This window comes from Athene noctua, chromosome 7, assembly GCF_965140245.1.
Source record: "Athene noctua chromosome 7, bAthNoc1.hap1.1, whole genome shotgun sequence".
Classification (NCBI taxonomy): domain Eukaryota; kingdom Metazoa; phylum Chordata; class Aves; order Strigiformes; family Strigidae; genus Athene; species Athene noctua.
Genome location: NC_134043.1, coordinates 807548 through 813547, shown reverse-complemented (window position 1 = coordinate 813547; position 6000 = coordinate 807548).

The window sequence follows — 6000 nt, the reverse complement described above, 5'->3', positions numbered from 1 at the left end:
CATTTCTGAAGTTTGAAGTTCTGACTTTGCAACCTAAAGAATTAATCATCTGGCTTTTTCAATGACGCTTTTTTAACAAAAGCATCACTCATCCTGCACAGCTCAGCCCCTCTAACGTCAGAAGTCATTCTGCCTTGCCACTGTGGCAGCTGTTGGTTTCTGCCACGGCTCCCGCTGGTTCTCTCCCCTCAGTGAAAGGGTTAACAGGAACGCTAGGCAAAGGAAGAGTACATCTTGCCAGCTTTCTTGATAGAAGCGGGAAGGGACAGCATCAGATGGTGCTGCAGAAACCAGCAGCCCCTTCCCTGCGGTGCGGGGCAGGGAGGGGTCCCGCCGGAGTGGAGGGACAGGGCTCCCCCCCGCAGCAGCTCAGACATCGCTCGGCACCTTCTGTGCTGAAGTTGACAAGGGGCTTCCAGAAATTACGGGCTAAGTTTTGGCTGACAAACTGGTGGAGAATGTACAGAAAAGAAGCATCCAGCAAGGAGCCCTGCCATGAGAGGGGCTGTGGGGAGGCTGCGATGCACCCGGCTCCCACCTCCCTGACTGAGGAGTCAGCCGGGATACCGGGACCTGGAGCCCAGCCTGAGATCCGGCCTGTGCACCGCTAAGGAGAGGCTGGTGCACTAGGGAAAAAGCAAAGGCAAGAGCAGGCCATAATCATTTTCAGCCCCTTGAATGAAGAAATGTGTTTGCCGTTTGTAAAGCATTTTTGCTGAAAGGGTTTCTCAGTAATTCCGTGGTACCTGTCACCAAAGACATCACCAGGATGTGGCTGGGAGGACACAAGCGTGCAGTGCTCTCCTGCAGGAACAGAGCAGTACCCTGGCCCAACCTTTTATCTCTCAGCCACTGGAGTCTTCACGGCACGTCCTGCACGCACAGCTGCAGCATGAGAGCACCTGTAAAGGCTGACCAATATTAGATACGGCAGACGTTTTAGGAAAAGGCGCCTGTGATTAAGAAATCAGGCATTCGGTCCGTAATTCCACCTTCTAAGTAAATCTCTGGGGCAGCACAGGGCCAGACTACTTGAAGGAGCAGCCTCCTCCCCAGCCTTGCTGTCAGGGCCTGCTCAGCCCGGCGCGGGCAGGGGCTGCCTGGGTGCTGTGCGGGCAGGGGCTGGCAGAGCCGCCACGCCAGCCCCTGCCGCCTGCTGACGCGGGACCCGGAGGGGAGCGCTGGGAGGAGCACAGAGGTGGGAGATTTCCTGAAAACTGCCCGTGTGGATAATTAAAATAAAACCCAAACACATGAAATTATGTTCCGTGACTCAGTCCATACACTCCCACTCTCCTCCCACACGCCTTCTGATGCTCGAGGAGAAATTAAGCACTTACGTTTTTTTCCTGCTTTGTACTTTTCCCATTTTCTCTCTCCTCCTGCCCATCTGAGGCCACCTCCAGTGTGATGGCAGGTCTGCAAACCTACCAGAGATACCTTCAGCCATCCTGGCTAACCCGAAACCCTTCTGGAGAGAAAACCCACGGCAGTGCAGCTGCTTTTTTAAAAGAATTATTTTACGTTACTAATGGTATTATTTAAAGTACCCAATGGGTATAGGCTTCTTTAAAAAATTGAGAGATGATTTAATTACTGGGTTCAGGGTTCAGAGTTCAGAGCAGAGCTGGAATTTATCATGGATTATGCTCATTATGATTTTGATGGACTTCTGTGGAATAATTGCGCATTCATTTTTTAGCCCTTCTCCCATCTGCATGGTGGAAGCAGTTCACGAATCCCTCAGGTCTGTGCCGTCTCATGCGGAATCGTTGGTTGGTGGAGCTGCTCACCAGGAGCCTTCTCTTGGACCTCCTGGAAAACCCGAGAAGATCACAGGCAGCAACATGATGTGTGGATCCTCTGGCCAGCACGCAGTTCTCTCAGCTTTTAGCGACTCCTCTGGGAGAGCGGGTGTGCTGAAAGTCAGGAACCTCGAGGAAGAGAAAAAGAGAGAAATGCTCTTAAATACTTCAGTTTAATTTCAATTCGACTACATCAATTACCATATAGCCAGTCTCTATTATGGAGCTAACACTATGTTTAAAGGAAAACATTTCCAAAGTCATAAAAGGGGGCTACATGCCCAAATCACATTCATTTTAATTAAGGAAGAGGTAAACAAATCTGTTTAAATGTATATAAAAGATCTGCTGTCAACAAATTCAGTGCCCTTATTTCCAGCACTGCTAAGTAAGCTAAGCACCACGATTTTGAATTAGTGGCTGCGCTTAAGCTGAGGTGCCAGGTTCTAATTATTAACAGATCCGATAGCATCCACATGACAGTAGATTACATTTCAAATGAAGATTTGACATGTTAATTTCAGCTGTGCCTTTAAATTTATTCAGGTGGAAAATAGAGCAAATGACCATCTCCAAATACATCGTTAAGCCATATGTTCTTAGCCTGACTCTCCTTTCCTTTAAAAACTGAGCTAAAATGCATGTGTGCTCTGAAAAAGCTCCAGTCCCAGCCAGCTGAAGCCCTTGATTTCACCCAGGGCAGCCACCCTGCCTGGCTCCTTACCGACAGACACGAACTTCTGAACTTCCCTGGAGCCCAGGAGAGGACAGAGGCATTTGGAGGTGGCAGCAGACCCTGTGCGATAGGGGCAGCCATGCGTCCCCCCTGCACCCCCCATGTCACCTGGCCGGCCCTGAGCCCCGAGGCTGCCACCAGCACTAGCAACAGGCACAAATGCATTTCCAAATCACAGATGGAATCACTTCCAGGTCTTTGAGAAACCTGGCCGTGTAGGATGGGGCCTGCCAAGGGCTCTATGGCTTAGAGCCACAAATTCTTCTGACTCCTGGAACGCCGCTGTGGTCCCAGCTTGTGTTCTTTGCAATATGTTTTGCAGCAGATCTTGTGCTCCAAGATCTTTTCAAGCATTTTACAAAATCTGTCCTCAGGCTCATCACCTTCTTCCGCACCGGCCGACCTCTGTAGGGTGGAAATTATTCTTTGGCTGAGAACGTCGGGGAGATTTGAACAAACTGCAGAAATCCTCAGTGTCCTGGACAGATGATTGACCATCGTGTCCATTCGCAGGTTGTGCAATTCCGGAAGATAATGGGATGAGGAGTCAGGGCATTAAGCACTGGTGGTGTATTAGCGGGGGACACATGAAGGGACAACGACAGACTTTTAACATTGTTTATGCATGAAAATAAGCTCTTGCAGCTCCACACACAGAGTCACACCCAGATTTAGTGCTCAGATCCCTCTTGAAAGTAACTTTTGTAAAAACTGCCTGATGCGCTTTAACCAAACCACCGGGAAGCGGCACCAGCCGTCGCCTGGGAAATCCCACAAACCTGCCTCCTGGCAGAGCCAGAGCCTTGGTAAAATGCGAATAAAATTATATTAGAAACCTTAGAAAAATTTAAAGATCACTAAACTCGGGACAAGCGAGGAGAGAAAAATAGGATCGTTTCCAGTCCAAGCATTTTTTGGCCAGGGCAAGCCGCAGCGTGGAAGCCCCGGGCCGGCTGCCTCAGTGCCCGCGCCAGCATCCCCCTCGCTGAACCCACGAGGAGGAGCCTGCGAGATGGGAAACCGCTTCCTTTGCTGCTGCTGTGCTCCGTTCGCTGTTGAGGCAAACGCCCTCCCGGGGGCGGGCAGCGCCGCCGCGGGGCCGTGCCTCGGCCCCTGCCGCCCCGCAGCGGGCCCGCGGGCAGCCCGGCGGCAGGGAGACGCGGGGGGCGGCGGGGCCGAGCCCCAGGCGGGAGGCCCGGCCCGGCGCTGTGAGGCGCGAGGCCCCGGCCGGTCGCACCGGAGGCCCCGGCCCGTTGCCGCCGCGGCCCGAGCCGCCATCCGGCGGGCAAAGGCTCCCCCCTGCGGCGGCGGGGACGTGCGGCCCGCGGCGGCCCCGCAGGCCTCGCCCGGCGCCGCCTGCCCCAGCGCGCCTCGGCCTCCCCTCCCGAGCCGGGCGCGCCGCCGCCGCCCCGAGCCTTGCCGGCCTCCCAGCCCCGAAGTCCCCGCCGCGTCCCGCGAGGGAGCGCGGGTTAAGGCCGCAGGTGACGGGAAGAAGAAGGGTATTCCAGCCCCAGGCCGTGCCTTAGGCCCGGCCTCGCCCCAGGTTGGGCCGCGGGGCAGCCCCAGAGCCGGGCGGCCCCTCGCAGCCCGGCCCGACTGTGGAGGCAAACTTGTGGCGGTGGTTTTGCTCCAGTTTGCCCCAGTCTGCGGCCGTCTCCTCCGGGAAAGGCAGGGGGCAGGCAGCCCTCGCGCCCCGCTGCCTCCCGGGCCGGCCCAGAAACGCCTCCTGCGCTGTGTCCGTAGCCTGCCATGCCAGAGCCCGACCTGACCTGCCTCTGTCTCTCGGTTTCTCAGTTTGTTATCACCTCTACGGTGAAAAACAGCTTTAAAATAGCCTGGTTATTTCCTTCTTCCTTGCTACGCAGCCAGGCCAGCAGCAAAGGCCTGATGTGCCTCTTCCTTCCTACGGGACCCGGTGTGTGATGGGGGCAACTGGGACTTGATTTTGGATGCACCGGGAACACGACCAGGAATTCATTTTTAAATAACCTATGGGCTTTTGAAATTGCTTGGGAAACCGCTTTGATTGGCAAGTCCAAGGAGGAGTACATTACATATTACTGATTACTTTCCCTGGCTTGCAATAGATTACTGATTATTTTTACTTTCTTATGCATCATGCATGTGAATTGCTCAGCAAGACAATGACAGACTGCCTTATGGCAGTCGTGCTGACTATATTTACGTGACATATCGTTTCATGGCCATCAAACTACCAAAACATCGTCACTCATTCTCAGGACAGGACTGTCAAGCAGAATGACCGCCTGGCTACCCTGGATTTCATGGGAGGGTTTTTTAGATTAATCCATTTCTGTGATCACTGATGTTAAAATAATATATAAGGAATATACATTTGCTGCTATCAGTTGCTTTACCAGTTACAACGCTTTTAAAATATTAACGTATCGCATGAGCGGTCAAGGATACAGAGCAGGCACTGCCCAGTGTCTTCCAGGAAAGATGAAACAGATAACAAAAGGCAAGAGTTAATTCAGTGTCGGAGGAACTGGGGCCACATTCAGGCAGAGCAGCACTTTCTGTACTGCCCTGCCCTGCCCCGCCTGCAGCGTGCAGGACAGCATCTCCTCCCAGGAGGAGGATGCTCATGGGGCGGGGAGCTCCAAGATCTGCATGGGGCTCTAGTATATCCCAGAGAGTTTTCCAACCTTTGTTCACCACCCGAGAGAGGGAAATACTGAGCAAAAACCATCCAAACCCAATCATTTCGGCTTTGTTAACTAACCCATTATAACTCCCTGCTGGTTTTAATTTCTGCCACTGTCCTAGGTGAAGGGACTAGCAAGGTCAGTGACCAAAACATTTCCAGAGTGTTTGTCAGAAATACCTGTGGTAAAAATATTACAAATTCCTAAATATTCACTCTGCAGTGGAAGAGCGATGCTGTGCCGGGAGCAGGAGGAACCAGACTTACGCATCTACCTGCTTCAGACAGGAACGGGGAGCTGGTCCCGCCACGCTGTGACACAGGAGGTAGGACCAAGCGTGCACTCGCGTACTGAAGAAAATGTCCCTCTTCTTAAAAGACTGTGTGCAGAAACTAATATAAGGAGTGATTCATTTCAATATATTTACCCAGCAGCTTTAGTCCCCAAACAGTAAAACATTATCCCTCAAAGAGAGATGAAGGAGTAAGCTGAGACTCGGAAGGGAGGCTCTTATCTTTGATTTTACATTGATAAAAATAAGAAAAGCTACAAGCTTATTTTACCAGACTTTTAGCAACGGGCTGCCCATACTCTGGGAACAACCAGGCCTTTCTTCCTCACCTGCAGGAACTGCTCCCAGGCTTCACGTCCTGCCTTACTCACATGCTGTTGAGAGTTTCACCCAACATCACTTGGATATCAGGGGAAAAATCAAAGGGCAGGAGAAGGGGCTCTGCACACCGAAACTCCGGGTGCCCGGCTCGCTGGGAGCAGGTGGGAGAGCCCCCGC